The following is a 25593-nucleotide window of genomic DNA, read 5'->3' as shown; positions in this document are numbered from 1 at the left end:
TACCTGTGCTTGACTATTAAATCCAGAGCAAATGTCCTACCCCACCCACCAATTCCAATCAGATTTTTGAAAGTCTCAGAATACCAAAGCACTCATTTTAAGATTGCTATTTAACATGACTATGCTACCTTTTATGTGGTATTTTCGAAAGACAGATTCAATCTGAAAAGTACTTTGATGTTGTAAATACCTCACATCAACTCATCTACTTTTAAATGAATCAAAATATTTAGGCATCTTCACAGAAATCTCTAATATGCATAAAACAAGGGCAATCGTTATTTATTTCCTGGTACGATGATAATATAATGTTTTGGGAAGTCTCTATTTGACTTGCATCAAAGGAATAAAAACTTGTTCCATGGGGCTCCATTGTCAGAATAATCAATGCTTGTAAAACACAAAGATTCACATAGCCTGCCCCATGTTCTCCTTCAGGCTGTGGAGTGTGTCCCCACTGAGTCTTAGTGGGAAGAAAACTTACCATCTCTTTCCTGTATTTCCTTTGGAGCTGGACTGCTGGCCAGTGGGAACGGAGCATGGCTACATTGTTAACAGGTTAAAGGCTGACTTGATGTTCTCAGAATCTCTCAAAGGTGCTTACAGAGAAAGAGCTGAAAAGTAGTCAAGAGATCACCCCAACAGCCTCCTTGCTTTCATTATTCTGGGTGCTTACATATTCAAATTGATTTGAATTCCCTGGATATTGTGGATTGGCTGTAGAGGAAGCAGAGCAGAAGCAAGCTGGGTATGATTAGGGGAATGGGGGAAAGCTGGTCTGGCTTTAAAGATGTCCTGTAGATATTTCCCTAAAGCAAAAGGAGCCTCACCATTGTGAACCCAAACAACAAAGAAAGAACTGTGACTCTAAAACATGAGGTTGAATTTTGAAGCTATCTCTGTTAAGCTCTTCAGTATACCAAGAATTCTACTTTACATAGCATTTCAGACTGCATTCCTTGAATTCTTTGTAAGACATGCCAAAAATTCTACTTTATTAGGTAACTTAACTTATACCCATCTGACCTTCTACACTAAAACAAAACAGGAATTTTGAGTAAATGTCTATGACATTTTGGTGAACCGGAGTTGGCATTGAGGGAACTGAGGATTAGTGACTACAGGCAGAATCTTTAGTTGTCGTCACTAATGTGGGGTGAGAAGGTTCAGGGTCCTGTTGGAAAGTGTGGGCAGGCAGGGGAATTCAGAAGACATATGAAATTGTTTACTAGGCATGGGTATTTGTGACCTTTCAATGGCTAAATCTATTACATCTCCATATACAAATAGGATGGGAACATCTAGATAGTAGCAAATACAATTTGTGTAAAACATATGGAGGATTTTGCATCCTATTCAAGTCTGCCATTTCCTCTAGGAATAGGCCATCGGGCACTGACATGGGTTGCCACAACCAGAAACTCACAGGGGATGGAAATGAATGAGGAGGAGGTGGAAGGAGGAGAATGAAATGGAGCTGAGACTTGGGGAAGAGGGACAAGCACCGCCTACTTTCAAGGACTCACAAGGTGATTGGCCAGGCCACAGCAGTCTGGACCTCCAGAGAATTTCAGAGGAAGTCATACTGAAAGATCTAAATGGCATTCTCTAACAGAAACATATAGTTTGAAAGTTTCTAGTAGCTACATTTTAAAAGTAAAAAAAAAAATGTAGTTGAGATAAATTCTAACAATAATAATATATATATTGGTGGTGGTGGTGGTGGTCGCGGGGCTTGAACTCTGTGCGTGAATGCTGTCCCTCAGCTCTTCAGCTCAAGGCTAGCGCTCTACCACTTGAGCTACAGCACCACTTCTGGTTTTCTGGTAGTTTATTGGAGATAAGAGTTTCATGGACTTTCCTGCCCAGGCTGTCTTTGAACTGTGATCCTCAGGTCTCAGCCTCCTCAGTAGCTAGGATTACAGGCATGAGCCACTGGTGCCCGACTCTAATAATATCAAACCAAGTATACCCCAAATATTATCCTATCAACACTAGATGCATCTCCAGTGGGCAGTAGTGACAGGGCACTGCCATTTTGAATAGCACAGGAAAGAGTTAGGCACTAGCTAGGTCTAGTGCCTTGGTAGAGAATCTAGACCACCACTATATGGAGACAGATGCTGACTAGTAGCTTGAAGAAGAGAAAATGTAGTGGTTAGACACTTCATAAAAAAAGTTCTACCTCCCCTGTCATCCAAGTTACAGCATTAAAAAATCAGGGAGATACTATTTCTCATCTGTCAAAATAGCCAAACTTAAAAAAAACAAACAAACAAACAAAAAAACGAAAAGCATGATTGTTCAAAGTGTTGTGAATTCCTAGGCCAAGGCTGGCAGTGTAAATAGCAAATACAACAAAAACAACTATTACTTAATCATTATTATGTGAGATAGTATTTTAAGTCTTGTGTTTCTCATAACCCAATAATGTAGATGTCACCATCCAGTGCTCTACCACTGAGTCAGACACTCCTAAGCTTTTGGAGTTTTGAGACAAGGTCTTGCTATGCAGCCTAGGTGGGTCTTCAACTTAGGATCCTGCCTCAGCTTCACAAGTGCTGGAACTAAAGTCATGTCCCACAACACCCCCTGCTATTGGCCCATTTTAATGACATAATGCAAAATATAGAAATATGTATGCAGTAATATGCTATAAATGTCATTGTTAAAAGAAGAAAAAAGAAGTTTTAGGTTTTTGGCTAAAAGCCATTGTAAAATCAGGGAGATAGTTAAGTAAAACTACTCAAAGGAATTGATATATTGATGAAATTTTTTTTTAAAAGCATATGAAAGGGTAGGCACTGATCAGATGCACTGTGTTCATAAACGGTTTTGTTGGATGGCAATTCCTTGTACAACTACTTAAAGATAATAAAAATATATTTCTGGAAAAAAAAACACATAGTGTAGTGAGGAAATCCATGGCCTTACGCAGATTCTATTTCAAAAAAGAAAAGAAAGAAAACAACTACCTAACAAACATACACTAAATCGGAGTGGCATGTAATGAGGAGGCATATTGTTTAGGCATGTGCTTGAAGTGAGCCAGGGTACAAGTTAGCGGGCCCTAGCTTGTAGTTCTGGACTTAGTATGTTGAAATATAGAGCTGCTCTTGGATTTAAAGTGGGGTTATGTCCCAAGGAACGCATTCCAATATGAAGAAAATGCAGGTAACATCTGTAACCTAACCAGCATCATGGCTTACCGAGAGCACCATTCAACAGAAATGTTTCTACCTCTACTGCATATGCCTTGCTTTCAGGCCATCTACAGACTGGAGCGATCCTCATTCAAGCTGTCTTAAGTCGGGAGCTCTGTATTTATTTTTGAAGCCTAAGTCAACGTGACCCAGGGTAGCTTCCAGGAGTACAGGACATCAGGTAGAACCATCTGGCCTACTGTAAGCACCTGTTGGCTTTGTGTCTACCATCGCTGCATTGGCAAAAGCAGGTTGCGGGGCTGAGCCTAGAGCTGAAGGATGGGCCCATCCCCTCTGCCTGCTAGAAAGACCCAGCAAGGTACTATGGGTAATTCTAGATGAAGAACTGGTCCCAGTTGTGTGCACTGTCTGCTCTCCATCACCCTTGCCCATGTTCCTCCCACAGCTGCTCCCTTCCTCTCCACATCCTCCTACCATAGCATCTTGGGATCTGCAGACATGATTGGTTTTGGTCTAGAGCCCTTTAAACTAGAAAGAGCAGAATTCCCCCCTCCCACACCCAGCTGCAATAGCAGAACAGGAACAAGAGACCACAGTCAACACCCCCAGCCTGACAGGGGGCAGTGAGAGGCACAGAAAGTCATGGGTGATGGTGACTGGGAACTCCTGGCAGGCAGGTGCTCCCGGTTCTCCTACCTTGGGGAAGGGGATGGATGTCCTTGCAGCAGACTCCATTACTCTTGTCTGGGGATAGTGTCCAACTCTGGTTCCTTCCTTCCTGGCGGCTTTGGGCACTACCCTCTGGGAAACTGTCTAACTCCCCCATGACTGTTACTAAAGGGGGCACAGGAGAATCTGTCCTCATGGTGGCTGGGCCACCTTGTTAGTAGTCGGCTTCCTGAAACACAAGGAGAGGAGGAGTCCTAAGTCACAACTTTGCACCCATATTCATCGATTAAGTCTATAATAGCAATAGATTAAGACTATAATATTCATTGATTAAGTCTATAATAGCAATAGATTGAGTCTATAATATTCATTAATTAAGTCTATAATAGCTATAGATCAAGTCTATAATATTCATTGATCAAGTCTATAATAGCAATAGATCAAGTCTATAATATTCATTAAGTCTATGAGCCCTTATGCCAGGCAGCCAGCCATTCCTTAGAAAAGTCTAACACAGCCGGGTGCTGGTGGCTCACGCCTGTAATCCTAGCTACTGAGGAGGCTGAGACCTGAGGATCCTGGTTCAAAGCCAGCCCAGGCAGGAAAGTCCATGAGACTCTAATCTCCAATTAACTACTAGAAAACCGGAAGTGGTGCTGTGGCTCAAACGGTAGAGTGCTCTCCTTGAGCTGAAGAGCGTAGGGACAGCATCCAAGCCCAGAGTTCAAGCCCCATGACTGACAAAAAAAAGAAAAAAGAAAACTCTAAACATGACTAGAATTCTGGGAGATGGTCATAGGATATTAATAGGGTCATCACAGTGACAACACCACATGAAGTTATCACCTTAGAATTCTGGAAGGCAAAAAGGCTCCAATGGGACTCAGTGGTGCTTAGGGAATCCTCAGGGCGCTCTTTCTTGGGGTTTCAGGGGAGAACGCTTCCTTCCCCTTTCCTGCTCTGTAGGCTGCCCATATTCCTTTCCCTCTTGCCAGCAAGGCTCCCGGGGTGTCTTGCTAGATCAGCCTGACAGCGGCCCCCTTTCCCCTCTGGGATTCCATGGAACCATTCAGACAACACAGAAGCACCTCACCATCTGCAATGTGCCAGGGATGAAGACCTTCCGCCAGCTATGTGGCTGGAGGTCATCACGAGCAAGCACCACTCTGGTCAAACAGAACTGTCCTGTGGTCTCATAAATCTGCCATTCATCTGTCTCCCTTGGGAGTTGTGCAACATGTACCCAACCCAGGACTTCATGTTTCACTTGCGCACTTCATGAAATTGAGCTAGAGAAATTCAGAGGAAAGGAAACAATGGCTTTCTGAGTTGAAGAAAGCCTTTTTTTTCCTTAAAAAAATATCTCAATCACGGATTGCAAATGAATACAGAATTAATTGGTGCTTAGGGATCACAGGACAGAGGAGCAACACAAGACCATATGTGGAAATCGCCAGCTCCAATTCCCAGGCCGCCGTTCTATCACAAGGCAACAGAAACACAGCTGTAGTTGGAGCTGTCCATGTCTAGGCCAATCTTACCACTGCCCGCCATATTGTGGCTCATGAATAATTCAAAAACCTGTCTTGGTTGTTTTCTTAACCTCCATGACTCTGTTTCTCCTATGTAAAATTGGGTAAGCATTACCCCTTTTATCTACCACCCAGTATGGGATTGTAAATAATGTTTAAATGCTCTTTGACACCGACCTACAAAAGAGTTATTACATTGGGGTGGCAAATATTATGATGGTAATGAGAACCATCTCACTGGTTATTTTATTATTACACATGCAACTTTTTTTATTCACTTCCTGCATATATTACCATGCAATTGCATATAACATCCATAAGGTAGTGTCTTTTATCTTTTAGGTATCTCATGTTGGCACCAAGAAATATAAACTAAGGCAAGCTGAGATGTGTTTTTTTTTTTTAAATCCAACAAAAAACAAAAACAAAAGCCAACAACTCCCACAAGGTATTTGTTTTATATGGTGAGCATAATGATTGCTTACAATAAAAGAGCCTTGAAAGGTCTTACTTGTTCTAAGATTATTCATGCAGCAATTACGTTATTGATGTCAATCTGTTTTTATGCTAATATATTGTCAACTATTCTGAACCCACTCAACAAAGCACAGTGTAATACTCACAATTTTCCTCAGAGCCTCTCTTTCTAAGAGAGCTATTAAATTCATGATTAGATAAAGCCAAAGGATATAGATATTTCTTTTTTTTTTAAAAAAAAGAGAGAGATGAGCACAGATTAGTCAAAATCTAAGATGAATCAGAACTTGTCATTTTAAAGCCCAAGTGGGTTACTTGACTTCCAATCTGTACAGGACTACGTTTCTTCCTACACACACTGCCCAACCCCCTCAATTGTGCATCTGATTTCAAGGGAGGAGATATATGAACCCCACAGTCTTATCAAGGGCAAAAGGGCTATTTCAGATCTGATCTTAAATCTGGTTTGGGATTGTTCTGGGTTTTCAAGATCCCATTTGCATTTCAAGCGAGGAAGGACCACTTAGCCCTGGAAAGTTCTTACTGTAGGGTATGTAATGTGATGTTAACGCCTTTCAGCTCAGAAGGAGTTACAGTAGGCTTTTGAGGGGCTGTTGTCAGGTGAGAATTCAGAGAAGTCACATTTTGAAAGATCAAATCTTGGAGTCTTGATTAGAGCCTAGCAGTCTGCAGGCAGCCAATTGTTACAAGTTAGGAAACACACCAGAGAGAAAAGAAAGAACAAAAACAATACCAACAAACCAATTCTGCACGGATAGAGAGCTGAATAAGGGAAGCCATGGTGACAGGACACAGGACACAGGACAAAGCCAGGATGCAGGTGACGTAGTGCAAATGGCCACTGTGCTGTTCTGAACCTAAATAGGGTTGGGTCAGGGGGGCGGGGTCACAGGACACTGGACTGACGGTTCAGTAACCTATCAGCCAAGAGCCCGCCCCTGCCTTCAAGGATCCAGGCACGCCCATCACCTGGGAGGTGGGGCTTCCCCTTCTCCCACCCTGAAGACAGGAGGCCAGACCCTACCATCCACCTTGTAGCCAGGGTGGCAGCAGCCAGACCCGGTCTCCCTACTCCAGTGCAACCCGAATACAGAGCATGTGTTCAGTTTCCTCGAGGTCCTGGGCTCCATCCTAGCCCTGAAGATAATATTCAATGTGTGTATGGGAAATGGAATAGGTAATTTGAGGGGGCGGGTGGGGGTTGGGACAGATCAGGTGGAAAGTGACATTGCTCAAGATGCATTGATCAAGATGGACAGGTTGAACTGAAACTCCTTCGGACAATTATTTCAAGATAAAGTTATTGTGATTGTTTTGCTGGGATGAGTGCACCTGATAATAACAAGGTATAAAAATACACGTGAACACTGCAACTTTATGAAATCAGCATAAAAAACACGCAGTGAAAGCTGTTGATGGATAGGGCGGTTGAGGGGGAGGGGGAAGAGGAAGCACTCTGTGGGGGGGGGCTGGTGGGAGGGGGTTGGGCTGATGGTAAAAGAAGATAGATGAGGTGGAAATGGGTTGTGAGCTTGCACAGAGATAGAGCCAGGAACCTGTGGAAATTGTATCCAGAAGGAGCAGAGCATTAGAAAAAGTGACAGATCGAGATACATTTTATACGTGTGTGGACATGTCATGAGGAAATCCCTCCCCTTTGGAGAGCTAATGCATGCTAATTAAAAAACAACAACATATATGTGTCCAAACAGGGTGCGTTGTTTGATGGCCATGGGCTTGACACGCTCTCCCTCTCTCTCTCTCTTTTCCTCCCTCCCTCCCTCTTTCTCTCTGTCTGTCTCTGTCTCTGTCTCTCTCTCTCTCTCTTGTCAGGTTGGGGCTTGAATTTGGGGCCTGGGCGCTGTCCCTCAGCTCTTTGGCTCAAGGCAAGCGCTCTACCACTGAGCCACAGCACCACTTCTGGTTTTCTGGTAGTTAATTGGAGATAAGAGTCTCACAGACTTTCTTGCCCAGGCTGGTTTGAACTGTGATCCTCAGATCTCAGCTTCCTGAGTAGCTAGGATGACAGGTGTGAGCCACCGGCGCCCCCTGGACTCTCACTCCTGCTCTACCAAGTTAAGCTTTCCTATGAACTTAACTGGGCTTACAGCCATGTGGACAGAGCAAGTTCTCTGTCAGTGTCAGAAGCCACGCGCATGCCGGCATTCACAGCTAGTCTGCCGAAGTTATGTGGAAAACGATTTACATCTTCAGCAGCAAGGATATTTTTCCTCATTTATTTTTCCTTTGCTTTGTGGACTCAACTTGGGCAAATAATTTCAAGATGGGTCAATAAAAGGTTAACTAGAGATGAGGAAAGGGAGTTGATGATATATATATATATATATATATATATATATATATATATATATATATGTCCATCCATAAATTTTTGTAAACTGGTTTACAAAATGCATTAATATATAAAGTACAACAAAAGCACAGGTGTAGAATGTGTTTAGGGGTAGACACGGCTAGAGGCAAGACAGGAGGACACAGGCCTGGGACTGAGTACACGGTTGATATCTGTGTGTGTGTGTGTGTGTGTGTGTGTGTGTGTGTGTGTGTGTGTGTGTGTGCAGTGATTATTGTTCTTTGCTTCCGGTCGCTCCAAGAGTCGGCATTTGAACATCCACTTTGGTTATTTTCAGAAAGGCGAGGCGTGGAGTTGTTGATCATCCGAAAATATCCATTCTATTTTTAGCACTGTAACACAGCCACGGGACATAGCCACAGAATGCAACGTGCTTTATTAGAGATGCTACAGCCGTCACGACTGCCTGGCACCGCAGGAGACGGAATGTCACCGTCAGGGAATTACTATAGAGAGCCTTAGGGCCTTGCACCAAGGCTGGCTGGCTGGTACCATCAGTGGGAAGGAGGGAGGGAGGGAGGGAGGGAGGGAGGGAGGGAGGGAGGGAGGGAGGGAGGGAGAGAAGGGAGATTGTGAAACACAGTGATTTATTAAACCCAGTGATTTCCACCTTGACTCTTGTGGTGACAGTGACTCTTGATGTGGAATGCTTCCACGGTCTGAATGCTTTTGCGGATGTGGAATCTGGTCCTGTCTCTGTTAGTTATTGGCTCCGCCATACTGAAATAACATAATCCCATTCCTCAGTGTATTTTTTTAATGCAATAGGAATTGGATGGGATGCTCTTCTAACCATTTCAGCACCCAATTTTCAGGCGTGCTAATTTTTCACCCTCTGAACCTCATATGATGCATGCATGTCATTTTTTCCCCATTGATCTCCTTTGCAGCAGAACTCAATGTGTGTGTGAAAGAGAAACAGGAGAAGAGAGAGAGGGGGAGGGAGGAGGAGAGACAGAGAACCTAATTAAGCAAAGAACCCACCACCACCGCAGTGTCCTCCTGGTTTAGAATTTAGTTTGATGGAAGCTCCAAGCTCTCTGCCAGCGGCACCCCCTTGTCTCAGGGGGGGTCCCATTTTACTCCTTGCCATTATTCTTTTGGGTACCCATGGGGCTCAGGGGACAGGTGACTCTCCGCTCATGAGCCCTGGTGCTGGCTTTGGCTGTCAGCATCTTCCGACCTCCAGATTCAAGCGCTTTTACTGTCGGTGGCTTGCTGCCTCAGGACCAGAGTTTACCACTCTGTGTTGGTTTCTTGGGAGCCACCACAGAAAACTGCAGAAAGGAACCATCAAGCATGTGCTCCAGCCTCACAGCTGCGAGGCCAGGGGAGTTCACGCCGCAGGTCACGAAGGAGATGATTAGATTCATGACGGATTCATGCTTTCTGCTAGCAAACTGTTCTGTAGCTTTGACTACAAGAAGTGGATGCCTGCAGTCCACCGTGATGAAGCAGCACCCTCTAGTGGTCAGAGCTTGCACTGCCAAAGGGAGAAATCAGGCAGTAACTTGCCTGTGAATCCTCAGCTCAGAAAATCTCTCCCTCTCCTCCCCTCTCCTCTCTTCCTCTTCTCCCCTCTCCTCTCTCCCCAGTGTGTCAATTCAGTGATGGAACCTTCATCAAGATCTCTGATCTACCACTTATATTTTTCTGTGAAGTTAGGTATTTTCAGACACAAATACATTCTCAGTCCTGATCTGTATTTGTGCAGTTAGAGGTTGCTACATTTCAAGCCTTGAGAAATGACATGTCACCTAGGGCAGTTTGTCCAACCGCATTAGGCTCAGCCCAGCTCAGGTCAATCCATCTGTGCAGCTTTGGGGTAAACATGGCCATGGCTTGTCACTTGCCTGAGGGCCCCAGAGTTTCTAGTAACTCTCAGGGCTCTTACAATGGTTCCTGGGCTGGGAAGTTGGTGTCTTTTCCCCAATACCTTCTACTCCTCTTTGGAAGTTTAATTCTTTTGTTATTGGGAAGCCTGTACAGGTTATCATGTTATTCAGGCAGCCAAGGCTCTGGCCATGTTAGAATTCACTCTGCCAGGTAAAGGTGGAGGTGCAGGAGGAGGAAAGAGAGCTGAGGTGGGATTTAAGTATAGTTTGATGAGCTGCCATTTCAAATGAACATTGCTTTCAGGTGATTAAAAAAAAAAGTATCATGAAGTCCTACATCTCATTAAAGTCTGGGTGGGGCATTTATGTTGTTGAAAAGGAGACTCTGAAAACAACCACCAGCACAACCACCACAACCACCATCCCAACAACCACAGACCATCGGGACAGCCTGAGAGGAAGAACACAGCTCCAGGATGAGGACAGAGACTCCCAGCCTTGTGTTTGCCAAGCCTGGCACGCTGTGCGGTCTGGTCAGCTTTCTGGGAGTGTGACACACATCTGACATGATCATCTGACCAAGAGAAAAGTTTGGTTCCTCTTTATAATGGCAGACCCATTGCTTTGGGTCCTCTGGTGTGTGTGTGTGTGTGTGTGTGTGTGTGTGTGTGTGTGTGTGTGTGTGTGTGTGTGTATGTGTGTGTGTGTGTGTGTGTGTGTGTGTGTTAGCATGTGGTGTAGCCCAATCACTGACCTGCTGGAAAGACTACAGTGGAGAAGGAGAGGGAAGCCAGACTCCCATCATCCTCTCTGTGAATGCTCCAGGGACTCACCAGATCCCACCTTTGCAAGTTTCTAGCATCTCCCAGTAGTGCCAGTCTGAAGGGGTCGAGCCTTTACCCCATGGGCCTTGGGGGTCATTTAAGGTGCAAGCTGCAGCGGGCACCCTGCTAAGTACCCCATGTAAGAATCTGTGCAATCCGTATCACAGCCAGGATGCTCTTCTAGGCCGCCTTTCACAGACACGAGACAGAGAGAAAGCTGGAAGGCAGGCGGGCGCGACTCAGGTTCTTGCATTTGAATAGGACTTAGGCTGTGCTCTGGTTGTGTGATGCAGGAAGAGGAGATACTGAGGCACCTCTGAGATTTCCTTGTCTATGAAGTGGGGAGGGGATACCCCTTGGTGTGTGGGCCAGGACTCCGTTCACAGATCTCCCACGCATCGGTGGAGGCCAGCCCGAGACCCTGCTCCCCACATCCATCCGCTTCGTATTCTAACGAGGGCAATGGAAGAGTGCCCGCCAAATCCACAGTGCTCATTACAGATGGACAGAGTGGAGGGGGGCAGGGCAGAGTCTGGGGACTCTGTCACCTCATAGAAAGGAGCTGAATAATCAGCACGGTGTTCACAGGAAGAGGCCATTCTAGCTGAGGCTTAGAGAATGACTTAGAGTCAGCCATTGGGAAACAGAGAGACAGGTAGTTCTGGATGGACCAATATGTGGGAAAGCTGTGTGATGAAAAAGAGCCCTTGGTAGGACATGAGCGCAGACCACCGAGTAAAGTCATCACCAAGCCAGGGCCATGAAGAACCTTGCTTCCCTTGCAATTTCATATCCTACCACCAGGTGGAGACATCACCATAGCATTAGGTAGAAAGGGTCAGGTAGGTAGATCCTTCCCCCTGCCCTTTTTATAATTTTTTAAAACCTTCTTAAAGGTGTGTGCTGTTGGCTCACACCTATAATCCTAGCTACTCAGGAGATATGAGCATCTAAGGCTTGAAGCCAGCCTGAGCAGTCAAATCTGTAAGACTCATCATAGCCAGTGAGCCAGCAAAAAGCTGGAATTGGAGGTATGGTTCAAATGGTAGAGAGCCAGCCTTGAGCAGAAAAGGCTGAGAAAGAGAAAGCGAGAGGAAGAGAGAGAAAGAGGCTAAGATAGGATTATATACTTCCCATTTTTTCTCATGCCTTTGGAGAGAGGAAATAAAACATAAATCTCAGCATTTGGATGATCAACTCCTGCATTATAAAGAAATGCACACAAATAGAAATGGAAAGTTGAGAACAAAGGAGTGTTTGGGGCTTTTTCATTCAAATATGCTCCTTCAATGTGTCACTAAAAAAAAAAAAAAAAAACCCCGTATCATTCTTGGAAAATAATCCTTGACAAAATGTTTGTTCAGATACCACCTGACTTTGCTGCTACTCTCTTCCTCTGGCTCTCTCTGGCTCTCTCCTATACAGAAGTATTCTCTTCTTCCATGCCGTCCTCTCCCTCCTTTCCAATCCCCTTGCTTCCAGCTCAAACTCGGTAACCATCTTGAACAAAAGTGGGAAAATGGCCAAGTTTCCCAACAAAGAAGATTTCAGCCTCACGTACTGAGAAACGACTATGTGTCCAAGAGAAAATATTGAACATTTCAGTCATTTAATGGTATCCACTTGAAATGGTATCCATTTGACAGTTCTTTTTTTTTTTTAATGGAAATTTTACTTTCTCAGTCCCCATCGATAGATATTAAAATCTCTATCATCCCTGCAGGCCACGCCAGTCTTTATGCGCGGAATGTTCCTTCAAAAGGAGACTCAGCAGAAAAATCTCCATAATAATCAGGAAGTTTGGAAGAAACAAAATTACTTTTTTTTTTTGTTTAACATTACAACCGAATAGCATCTTAAATCATGATGATGTTCTTCTGCCTTTGCCACTGGTTCTAGTTGAAGGAGAAAAAGAGTCTCAACTAGAGAAGTCTTTTCTTGCCTACATATTGGACGCATAGTCTGATCGTCTCCTTATAGGTTACAGCCTCTGTTTCTCCAGGTACTCATCCAAAGCCCCAATGTAGTAGCTTCTCCTTAGACATTTCTTCAGCATTGTTACAGCCCTTTCTACTGAAACCAGCATGATTTGGTAACCGAGCACACTTGATGAGGCCCGCCCTAAGATTCCTAGGCCCAGAAATAGAATTTCCACACTTGAGTCTCAGCGCTGGTAGCTCACGCCTGTAATCCTAGCTACTCAGGAGGCTGAGATCTGAGGATCGTAGATGAAAGCCTGCCTAGTAGGAAAGTTAGTGAAGCTCTTATCTCCAATGAACCAGCAAAAAAAAAAAGGCAGAGGTGGAGCTGTGGCTCGAGGCTGGACAGCCAGCCTTGCATGGAAAAGGTCAGGGTCCTGAGTTCAAGCCCCATTTTTTTTTTTAAATTAATTTTAGCCGGGTGCCGGTGGCTCATGCCTGTAATCTTAGCTACTCAGGAGGCTGAGATCTGAGGATTCCGGTTCAAAGCCAGCCTGGGCAGGAAAGTCCGTGAGACTCTTATCTCCAATAAACCACTAGAAAACTGGCAGTGGTGCTGTGGCTCAAGTGGTAGAGTGCTCGCCTTGAGCTGAAGAGCACAGGGACAGCGCCCAGGCCCCGAGTTCAAGCCCCACGAACAACAACAACAAAATTAATTTTATTGACAAAAGCCACAATTAAAAAAAAAAACTTAGAGTTTCCACATGCCAATATAAACCAAACATTGTGCCATCATTGAGTGGCTAGTGCAATATATATTATATGATCTGTAAGATATTACACTACAATTAGCAGGAAACACAGGAATAAGAACCAAAACATTAAAAAAATCCTGAGGTCTTCCACAAGAGCAGATGTTTAAGATTCCCATAACTAGAGTTCTAATGATTTTTGCTTACTTAAAGTCGTTGCATAGCTGGAGAATCAGAATTTTGTAATCTACTCTTCGTTCTTGCCTACTTTCAGTCGCTTGATCTGCTACTTTAGAGAAACAAATGTTGCTTAATCATATTCCAGGCCACCAATTTCCCTCATGAGCTTCCTTGAATCTTGGTTAGAGAACTGAAAATGCATGGGTAATATTAAGCATGTGTCTTTTTCTTGAAATTAAAAAAAAAAGTTAGCTTGACTTCCTTGGGGAACATTTTTAATTTCTCCAAAAGATGAGGAAACAATAAAAGTGAGGGAAGGTAAATCTAAATAAAGATGAGGAGCTTAATCCTAAGCCAAAGAGATCTAGGCTAGGGGGAGAGTTGTTAAGAGTTCGCGAATGGGTTCTATCTACTTGTGCATTTTGATTGAGAAAGGAAGAGTCGAGAGCAGAGACACTGGCTGGGAGTTACTGCTGGAGGCCATCATGCCCGGTTATCAGCAAAGGATGTTGGGAAGGCATGACTCCATTTCCCCAGGAAGGGGACTGATGATTGGCTTTGGAAAAATATAACAGCTTCATCTTGAAGAAACTCAGTAAGTAAAACTTTCAGCTGGACCAGCGGCACAGATGTTCCAAAACGGTGGCTGGTTGGAACAAACTCCCAGAGAACCCCAGAAATGTCCGTTTTGTGTGCCTTTGCTTGAAGTAGTGCCATTGCTGTTGCTATGAAGAACACAAAGACGCTGTCTCCTCGGTGAGTCTCTTAGCAAGACGTCTTGTACATTATTTCTACATGTCTCCTCCATATCCCAAAGTCAAGTCCCAAGTGTGAATTAAAGGGCCACTGCATGCATTTAATCCACTATGATGGGGCTCTCTGGGGGGAAGCAGGTGGAGAGGTCCAGCATGAGAACTTGGCCTGATTCCCTCCCATCTTTGCCTCGGCTCCTCCCACCGCCTTCCCACATGGCTCCTGGTGACCTCTGTTTGCCCTTCAAGGCTCCCCAAAGGCAGCCTGCAGCTAAGCTCTATCAAATCCTTCCTCCCCCTCCTGCCACTTTATTACAAATGACAGGCTCACACGCGGGAGTTGTACCTAGTAATATACAAGTACAAATGGAACCAATTCTCCAGCAGCTACGACCTCTCAAGACACTTTTCTTAAGCTGGTTGTCGAGTCTCACCCGATCCACCTCTGAAACTCTCCCAGTATCAGCTTTTCATAAAATTGGACGCACATTCGGCTTTAGGAGGCAGAGAGCATGTTTCAAACAACCAAAAGCACAGGACAGTCATGCAGCAATTACAACATTATTTGCCTGTTTTCACAGAGAATGGAAGCCAGGGAGACATATGTTATATCTGACTTTGTAGAATTTACAATTTGGGACGAGAGACATGTTACACAAATTCTGAAAGCGATTTGTGGTTAGTGCAGCAGTGAGAAGCGGGAGGCAAGCAAGGCATAGCCACAGGAATCGGCATGTTCAAAGGCCCTGGGGTGCTGGCATGCTTCATCTTTTAGAGCAGCAGAAGACTTGAGCCCATGAAGCAAGGATAGATGGAGTAGATAGTTAAAGATCAGGGTAGGGGAGCAGGCAGAGGTGATATCAGGTGCAGGAGGAGCTTTTAAGCCATGCTAAAATGTTTGGGATTTCAAATCCAATGAGAACCACTGAAGACTTCAACATGATTAAATTCCTTTTGGAAGAAGACATTCCAGGACGTGTGGAGACAAACCCAGAGGGTGGAGGGCGATTTTGATCTGATCTGAACGCATGTGCTCAGAGGTTACATGAAAGGTCAATGGATTTGAGTCTTAGCAACTAGATCCCACCGTGCTTGGAGGGGGAGGGAGGGTGTGTGTGTGTGTGTGTGTGTGTGTGTGTGTGTGTGTGTGGTGTGTGTGTGTGTGTGTGTGCAACAGTGTACGCCCAAAGCAGAATCTGAGTATATCTGAAAAACAAAAATGGCTCCCATGGGAGAGTACCTGACTAGCAAGTTCCAGGCAGACAGGCAGACAGACAGACAGAGACAGAAAGAGGGAGAGACAGAGACTGAGACACAGAAAGACACGGACAGACAGAGTGACAGAGAGACAGAGTCCAAGAGACAAAAGACAGAGACAGAGGTAGAGACAGACAGACAGACCCAAGACAGACGTTGAGCTCCAATGCCCCTGATACTGGGTCTCCTGCAGTCTTTTGGGAGTCACAGTGGAGCTGCCACCGAGGAGACACGGTGATCTGGAAAGTTCTACCTCTCTGCCGCCCCCTCCGCTCCCCTGCGTGTGGCCCACACATACAAATAATACATACATACAAATACACACAAATACACACAAATAATACACACATACAAATAAATACATAGCCGCCCCGCGGCAGCGCCGCAGGCGGACGCTAGGGGGCGGCAGAGGCCCGGCAGCCGCGCCCAGGCCGGGACCGCGCTGACTCAGCCGCCCCGCGGCGGCGCCGCAGGCGGACACTAGGGGGCGGCAGAGGCCCGGCAGCCGCGCCCAGGCCGGGACCTCGCTGACTCAGCCGCTCCGCGGCGGCGCCGCAGGCGGACGCTAGGGGGCGGCAGAGGCCCGGCAGCCGCGCCCAGGCCGAGACCGCGCCGACTCCAGGGTTCGTCCTGGAAAGAAGCCTGTCCTTCCCGCACAATCACCGCCGATTTCCACCACCGTCCACCGGGAGGAAAAGCACGAATCCTGCGCCCGATGCTAAAACCTTCTGGAGTAATTCTAAACCAGCAGCAAGCGTGTGCGTGCTGGGGTGGAAGCCGTAACGGGCCGCGCACAGCGATGCCTGGGTAGGGCCGGGCTTTGAACCCAGGGCCCCGCAGCCCACGGCAGGTGCGCTACCCTGGAGCAAGGACTCCACGCCTTGGTGCTGTCGTTGTGTTTTCAGCTGGGATCCTTTGCGTCCTGTACTTGTCCCGCAGAGGAGCCCGCACTGGCAGGATGCCTCTGACATCTCTTCCTCCGGCCTTACGTCCCCAGTGTCATGTCTTCGCCACCACCGGCCACACACATCTGCCTCTCTACGGGGCTGAGGCGGATTCACACAATTCTGTGTGGACGCATCCTGAGCCAAGAACTCCGTTTACTTCCCAGTCATTGCATGTAACACGGTTTCCTATTTTATTTTAAAGTGTGTGTGTGTGTGTGTGTGTGTGTGTGTGTGTGTGAACTTCCATTAAATAAGATACAAAAGTGAGGAAGATCTGGATCCTGCTCTCAAGGAAGCTACAACTTCTTTGGAGGAGACACGTTTTCCTCATAAAACGTGACTCGCGTGATCATGGAGGTGTGTGTAGGAATTCAGATGTGGGAAGTTCATACTGCCCAATTCTGGGTCAGAGGCAGATGGCATTTGAACTAGCCATGGCTAGGAATTCCCCAGGAATCAAATAAGAAAGAGCATCAGACGCATCTATACCCGAGCTATGAAAGAATGACAGTGTCTGTGTAGGTGGAACAGAGGATGCGTGGGAGAAAATGTCGAGAGAGGAGCACACAGCAGCAGGTAGAGCTGGGACAGAGCTGGCCTGCCACGGACAGCACTCCAAGAGGCTGCAGTTGATTTGTAGGAAAAGCTGTGAGTACATTTAAAGATGCACGCTTAGCAAAGGTGCAGGGCAAGGAAATGAGCGCAAGAGCTGGCACTATTCGCCCAGATCTGTAGTCCTAGCTTCTCAGGAGGCTGAGATCTGAGGATCAAAGTTCAAAGCCAGCTAGGGCAGGAAAAAGTCCATGAGACTCTTCAATTTACCACCAAAAAAAAAAAAAAAAAAGCCAGAAGTGGAGCTGTGGCTCAAATGGGAGAGCACCAAACAGTCTTGAACAAAAAGAGGCTCAGGGACAGTGCCCAGGCTCTGAGTTTGAACCTCTAGGACCCCCCCCCCCCCACACACACACAGAAACAAAACGATCGCACAAAACAGGTGGGAAATTTAACCAGTGATGAACAAGGATTAGCACTGAGTTATTTTGATTTCTTGTCCCAGCTACATTAAAAAACAAAAAAGCAAACATAGCATGTAGACAAAGAATTGATCTACCTAGTGGTATAAACACGTATGGATGAGATGTTAGATATGTTAGATATGTTGAAAGGGGACTCACTAGAAACATCTCGGCAAGAAATGCACAGAACAGAAATGATGAATCAGGCTGGACAGACTCAGCTGGAGGCCAGCGATCTCCATTCCTCAGTGATTCTGCAACAACCTTCTTTCTAGGACAGAAGACAGCCAATCAGCCTCCTGCTCTCAAGAGGCCTCATCTGGGCCTATTATAAAATGGTCCGAAATCCTATCTCATCTTCTCGGGCCCTGGATTCCATCTTGGATGTGTCTTCCAGAGTTCTTTTTAGAGAATGCACACTTTGTTCCGTCACTTTCTATTCTTAAAGCCTACTGCCTGGAGGATAATATCCAAAGTTCTTTAGCATGAAGCACACGGCACTTCACAGTTTAATCTTGCTTTAGCTCTCTAACCTTTCCCCACTCTCTTCTCTGAACTTCTAAATGCTCTGTAATTTCCTATCCATGCATTGCATGGGCCTACAACCTTGGAGCATCATCCTTAAGTCCTCATGTACCCTGTTTCCAATCCTCTGTGAACCCATAAAAAACACATCCCATTTTCTGCTCCAAAGAATATTTTAAATCCTTAAGTGTGGGGGAGGGGCGTTAAAAAGAGCCATTATGAATAGTTGTGAAACAAATCACCTTTACCTGCATAGCTCCCTTCTTTCTGTATCCCAGGTAGATTGTATGATGCAGCCTTGCTCTCTACGTTTCAAGTTGAATTTTAAGGCTTCACCATGAAACCCAAGCCAGGACTTCAGCCCAGAGAAAAGCAGCAGCAAACTACTGGAAAATTCCTTCCAACACTCCATGCGCATAGTCCAACACTGTGCCCACCCACTGGAGGAAAATGGCTGCAAAAAAATCAGCTGCGCTTGCGCAATGATGGTTTCACATCCGGGGACTTGGCTGTTGCTTATGAGTGGCTCTCCTTCCACAGCAGGCCAGACATTCTAAGCAGATCAGCAGAGATCCTAGCACACTCCCCAGGAAGCCTAGCGACCCAGCGAATGCCTCAGATACTGAGTTAATTTCACTTCGTCGACACCAAGATCTGGGGTGAGGAGAGGGGTTGTCATAAAACTATGGACGCCATGGCACAGGAAACGATGTGTGGAAGTTCTAATCCATTTTTAAATTTAAAGAAGTGCCGTCTTGTGTCAGCTATAGAGATGAAATCCCAAAGACCACCGCCAGGAATATACAAAGGGAAAGACTCCCTATTTCTTCAACGTCTTCAATAAAGGGCCTTTAACGTCAGTAAATTCCTATGGATATCCATCAAGGAACTGACCTGGGTGAGAAACAAGAGAAACTTCCACTTGGGGTGTGAAGAACATCAGATATCTGTGGACTTTTTGTTTAATCTGAATACACGCAATTTCTTTAGAAAGATCTGGTTATGTGTTACCCTTGTGTAAGGGGCCCTGCTTTCTGCCCTTGCCTTTTGGAGAAATCTCAGCCTCTTGTGGTCCAGAAAGCCCTTCTCACCCACCTCCACCCTAGCATGACTCTATGCCTCTTCATCTCTCGGCTGTTCATGCCCCACAGCAAAATGCTCAGCTTCCTGAACGTGCCAGACTATTTTAAGCAAAATATAAAAAGGAAAAGCATACTAAAGACATCTACTAGTAAAATGTGACCATGCAGGTCCAGAGGAACCAACTCCTATTGAGAGTATAAAAAGAGATTCTCTGGAAAGGAATAATGAAATCAGATTTATGCTAGAGAGAAAAAAATGGGCCTTCCAATATGAAAGAAACAGAAAAGCTTATTCTTAGCACATGTGGAACTTTCCAAACATTTGTTAAGCAAATGTATGTTCTTCTGTATTCAAGTTCTCAGAAAATATGGAACCCTGTTACTTTATTTTTGTTTGTTTGAGACAGGGACTCCAACTTGGTATCTGACACTTTCGCTTATTGACTGGTGCTCTACCACCTAAGCCATGCTTCCAACCCCTTACTACTTTCTTTGGTCAGTTGTGGGGCTTGAACTCTGGGCCTGGGCGCTGTCCCTCAGCTCTTCAGTTCAAGGTGAGCTGTCTACCACTTGAGCCACAGCACCACTTCCTGTTTCCTGGTGGTGAATTGGAGATAAGAGTCTCACGGACTTTCCTTGCCCAGACTGGTTTTGAACTGCCACTAGCACCTGGCTCCTACTACTTTTCTTACAGAAGTTATTTTTTGTTATTCATAATACCTAAAAAAAGCTTACAACTAGAAAATTCCCTGTCAATGGAATCTCAAATTAATGAGAAAGTACAACCTTCCTAGTGTATAAAAGACAATAATGCAACAGCTGCAATGCAAATCAATTGTTATGGGAAAATATAAGAAGGTCTCTCCCTCTTTCTCCTTTGAGGTGGAGCGGGGGGAAAGGGGGAGAAGGAACAAATGAGGGTCAGTACTATGCTTTGAATATGAAATGTCCTCCGGAGGACTCCTGGTTTGTGTCTGTCAGCGGATGGGCTTTTGGAAGCGAGGGATCTTGTGGACTCTGACTTCAACCTGGATTCATAATATACATGATGCCATTACTGGGAGATGGTAAAAGGCAGGGGGCGGGGCCTGCCGGGGGCGTGCCCCTGGGGGTGTGTCCTCCAGGGCTCCCTCCTACCTGTATTCCTGTAAGGCCCCTTTCTCTGCTTCCAGTCCTTTGCCACGTGTTCCTGACATCACAACTCTCTGCCTCCCTAAGGGTCCAGAAACAATGGATCCAAGGACTGCGAATGAGTCCTCTGAAACCACGAGTCACAACAAATCTTCCTTCCTTTTAGTGGACTTTCCTTAGGTCTTTTGTCACAGTGACACAGAGTCTAATAGGGAATCCATCTTGCTCTTCTCCAGACTTGGAACCATTCTGCCCTCTCCCAGATTTCTGGTCCTGGTTTCTGCCTGGGCTGGGCCCTTCGGCCCTTGACTTTTCCCTCTTGGAGAGATTCCCTGGCATTCCTATTCCTGCTGCGCCTCCGGCCTCAGAACGGTGTTGGGACACCCGGGCTTTCTCCTATCTTTCTGCACTTCGAGTATCAATCCCTCCACCAAGGACATAGAAGATACATGAGCATGGGATGACTGGGGTTCTGTGCACTGCATTTACCCTCGTCTGTTGCAAAGGCTGTAAAAACTGGTTCAGGTACTCTGTAGGACTCTTCATGGAACAAACATTCGTGGTTGGGAGCAGAGTTTTAATTTAGTTATTTCTCCGACCTTACCTTAATCTGTGCCCAAAATTTTGAATTGCTAACTGTAATAAAGATCAAAAGCCATTTGGCATATCTTTAATGGAGTATAAAGAGTTCATGAGGGCTGGGAAGGTGGCTCAGTAGTAGAGTGCTTGCCTCTCATGCCTGAGGCCCTGGGTTCCATTCCTCAGCACTACATAAACAGAAAAAGCTGGAAGTGGTGCTGTGGCTCAAGTGGTAAAGCTCTAGCCTTGAGCTGAAGAGCTCAGGGACAGCACCCAGAGTTCAAGCCCCATGACCAACAAAAAAAAAAAAAAAAGAAAGAAAAAGAAAAAAGAAAGAGTTCATGAATTTGTCTTGTCTCAACTTAAGGAATTTGTATTTTCAACAATAGATTTTGAGAGAAATGCTTGGGAAGTTTAATATCAGCTCTCTCTGAAGCAATAGATGTTGAAGGTACCGGCTGCATGTTAGGGTTAATTTGAGCTGATCGTTTAGAGCATTTGAAGTGGACGGGACTGGTAGGATTAAAAAATATCGAAGACAGAAGAAATGAACAGACAGAAAACATACTTGTGAACATATGTTTACAGGGCTTCGATTTAAAACCTTTGTTTTCAAATTTGCAGTGAATGCCTTTCTTCTTTTTTTTTCCTTGACCCAGATAAACATTCTGCTTACATATTTATTTATAAAGCACAAAGAAGGTCCTGGTAGTATTCAACAGAATTTATTTCATGTACTTGGCTAATGCAGAATAAAAACTGGTATGCCTTTAACCAAGAATTGCTTATCTTTCTTATAGCTACTATAAGTCATCTCTAAAGTGGTCATTTTTCAACATGGTCATTTTTCAACACAAGCACATGTCTGATACTATCCAACTGATTGCCATTTTCATGAATATGCTTTTTCTCTGAACTGACCAGTTAGCAGATAAGTGTACTGGCTCTTAAATCTACTGTTGTAGGAATGAATGGAAAGCTAGTCTAGAATATAATTCCAGTGAAGCTTTTTGGGACCAGGGATATATTGAATACAATATAATGTCTCTTAAAGACTTCAGATGAAGCATCTGAAGATGATAGCTCCTATAAAAATTATAGTTAAATCTTTTTGTCATTATGTTACCTTGAAGTGATCATATTTCATATCTTTTTGGATGTCTGGATTACCTTGACTCCTCCATCTTTCCTATCTTTTGTCTTTACATAAATTCAACTCTGGCATACTTAATATCCCTCCTGCCCTTGTACTTTTTCTCCAACTGCATTTCATATTTAGAAAGCTCAGTATCTTTCTCTCATGCTAATCAAAGAACTTGTACCCTCTATCCTCTACATCTTCTAAGACCCCATTTTGCCCCTGCTCTGCTATGTATAGAACTTACCATATCTTTATATGAATGGAACTTACCATATCTTTGTATGAAAACTAAAGTTTTTCTTATTTTTGTTTCATCTTATGATTAATACATTTCCCTAATAGCTTCCATGACTGCCTTTCGCTGCTCATGGCAGGATTTTGGAAGGGACAGGACACAGTCTTTTCAATCTGTTGGCAAGGCTTGTGATGGCTTCCAAACAAACCTTTGGGAGCCTGGACTTTTCTCTCATGGTTCCCTGCTTCAGCTTCAGTCCTTTCTGGATGGTGGGACCTGACGTCACGTCTCTGAGCCAGCAGTCTGACCCCAGTAGGATATTCCAGCTTCCTGGCTGACTCCTAACTTATTCCCCAGAGCTCCAAATTTTTCTCTCTGTTTGTGAATCCTGGTAACTGGAGTTCGCCTTATCCTTTACACCTACATTCCTGAGATATATTCCTGACATTTTGCTGATTCTCATCTGTATGATTGTGATTTTTGTTGTTGGTGGTGGTTGTGAGGCTTGTACTCAGGGCCTGGGTATTGTCCCTGAGCTCTTTTTGCTCAAGGCTAGCGCTCTTCCCTTTGAGCTATAGCTCTACTTCTGGTTTTCTGGTTAGTTGGAAGAAAAGAGTCTCATGGACTTTCCTGACCTGGCTGGCTTTGAGCCTCAATCCTGAGCAGCTAGGATGACAGGCGTGAGCCACCAGTACCTGGCTGGTTTTGATTTTGTATCCAATATCCCTTTGTCTTTCCAGACTGAGGCCTGGCCTTGCTTCCTGCCAGGGTACCTCCTAGGAACGGAAGCTCATTGCTGCACATTAGACAGGCAACCAGGGCTGGCCCCATCCCACCTCATGCCCAACGCTGTCAGTCAGTCTAAGCATCTGACTCCTGTACTCCAATCACTTGCCAAGAACTCTATCATTTTGTTGAAAATCTCTCTGTCTCTGGAATGAAATTTTTATACAATCTCAGCCATCTCTATCTGTTAAACCCTGCAGATGGCTTAGGAAAGAAAGGAAAAAAAGGTAGAAAGGAAGGAAAAGAAGGTAGAAGGGAAGGAAAGCTTACTATGCACCATCTATGTTTCCAAATATTGCTAGACATGACCATATATATAAAGAACGCTCATTCACTGATGAATTCTGTGCATTCACTACTGTGTCCATCTCACAGGAGAAACAACAACAAATGAGCAAGAGGAGGAATTTGTTAAGTATAATCTTTTGCTTCTTCATCTAGTGGGACTCACCCAGCTTGGTAGATTCTGACTTCTATTTCTGTCTTCCTACTTCCAAGCTCTAAGACTGAGGTTCACTCTTAGAATAAAAGCAATGTAGAAACAATGATGAAGAGGCGACAAAATGGAAAAACCATGATCGTTATTTCATAGTCACAACCCGTGTTGAGTTTTCAATGCTGATGATGGTGGCAAAACCCAAACATAGAAAAGACTTCATATAAACCAGGGGGGGAATCGGAATATAAGTTAATAAAACTAGAAAGCAGGAAGAGTTGCTCAGCCTAAATACTCGAGACCATTTTAATTGTGGTATGAGTTTCTAAGAAAACTATCTCTCTCAAACCATTAAGAACGATATAAATCATTAAACATGATTAATGGAATCCTACAGCTTTCTCAAAGAACAACAACAACAACTCTTTGTTGACTGACATTTGTTTTAAGTAAAATGAAGGATGTAATTGCAAACCTCAAATTAAAGTGCTGTCACCAGCATTTACGAACAGTGGTCGATCATTTGTTTTTACTAATGTTGTGTTTTACTAATTTAAGTGTTCACTCATTGAAAAGATGCCACGGCATGGAATTATGGGGTGTGCAACTGAGAAGCTTGGCTAGAGAAACTTCTGATAAATTCCTGAAATCTTCTCCAGTGAAAACAACCCTCCTTCCACTCTACCCATAGGAAGGTGAGGCAGATGCCCCTCTTACTGAGATCGATACTGACCCGACTCTTTTTAGACTTTGATCAAATTGTGTCAGATTGTGTCAAAGTCACTAGCAATGTATCCACCTGTAATGAGGAAATTAATTAAGTGGAAGACAAAAAAATTCAGTGCAGGAAAAAAAAAAGCTTTGGTGCATCTTGTAGATGAAAAGCATTGCTTTGTCGCCAAAAGATTTTGCTTAATGGTTGGTTTTAATATGAAACTTGAGACCATATGAAGAGTCTAAGAACTGAAAACTCTTAGCTTATTATACTATGTGTTGAGTTTTGCATGTGAACTCACCGTAGTGCAGGCACTGAAATATGCCTTGAATGAATGAAAAGCAAATGGATCAGAGGACATTTTCAATAACTATTAATGACTTCAGGGCCAGCTCGGGCAGTGGACAGACTTTAACAGGGGCAGGGAAATGAAATCACAGAGAGCTGGTTAGAAAGAGCTTTGGCTTAAGGACATTCTAGAAAATGTAGAATTTCTTTCTTTTTCATGACAGGAGCGTGGAAGAGAAAACTTAGCCACAGCATACTCAGGGACAATGCAAATGCTGATCAGGTTATTTTTTTCAGGGTAGGGTCTTGCCTTTGGCCTGATCCTCCAACCCATGTATGTCTTCCCATGTAACTGGGACTACAGGCATGAGCCAATGTGCCCACTCTTCTTTGTGTGTTTTGAGCAGTGCATCACAGACCCATCATGTCTCTTTAGGAGATTGATCATCTAATATAGTAAAAATAGAGAAACTCTTTTGACATCCATGCTGCCGTGTGAATGACTCTGTCATTTTTTTAAAGGAAAAATTATAGTTTGTCTTTGTTCCAGGGTCTTTTTTCATAATCTCTGTTTTTCTGTTTTATGTTCTCCTAAAGGTAGAAATTATTAGGGAAAAAGAACTTGAGGGCAAAGAGATTAATGTCAAGTATACTGAAGGAAAAACTTCTTCCTTCAAGGAGAGTAAGTAATTTAACTCAAAGCCCACCGAGCTCAGCATTAAATATTAAAGAAATAAAAGTTAATTAAAAGCTACCCCCCTCACCAGTTTGCTCTTCCCAAAAGTCTAGCTAGCAACCTCTAATAAATCTGAAAGAAAGCCACAGGCCCTGTAACATATTATTTCTGAAAGGATATAAACATTAATTTCCTTTCCTTGGAGAATTGCCTTTTATTTTTAAGAAAGCATTTTTCTTTCTAAATTAAGGTTTCGTGACATATTTACGTACAACAAAAT

At 44.4% G+C, this 25593-nt stretch overlaps 1 long non-coding RNA gene across 1 annotated transcript in view; it reads right to left on the bottom strand.

The window, feature by feature from the left end:
- Positions 1-3957: 3957 nt before the first annotated feature.
- The window catches only part of LOC138821299 (uncharacterized), a 148483-nt gene continuing 126847 nt past the window's right edge, over positions 3958-25593 (bottom strand). The window contains exon 3 of the long non-coding RNA XR_011370124.1: positions 3958-4062. This is a non-coding gene — a long non-coding RNA (uncharacterized lncRNA). The remainder of the gene's footprint in view (positions 4063-25593) is intronic.

Source organism: Dipodomys merriami, unplaced genomic scaffold (genome assembly GCF_024711535.1).
Source record: "Dipodomys merriami isolate MVZ:Mamm:240054 unplaced genomic scaffold, mDipMer1.0.p SCAF_91, whole genome shotgun sequence".
Lineage (NCBI taxonomy): Eukaryota > Metazoa > Chordata > Mammalia > Rodentia > Heteromyidae > Dipodomys > Dipodomys merriami.
The sequence above is the reverse complement of the archived record's forward strand: the minus strand, read 5'-3'. Positions and strand labels throughout refer to the sequence as shown.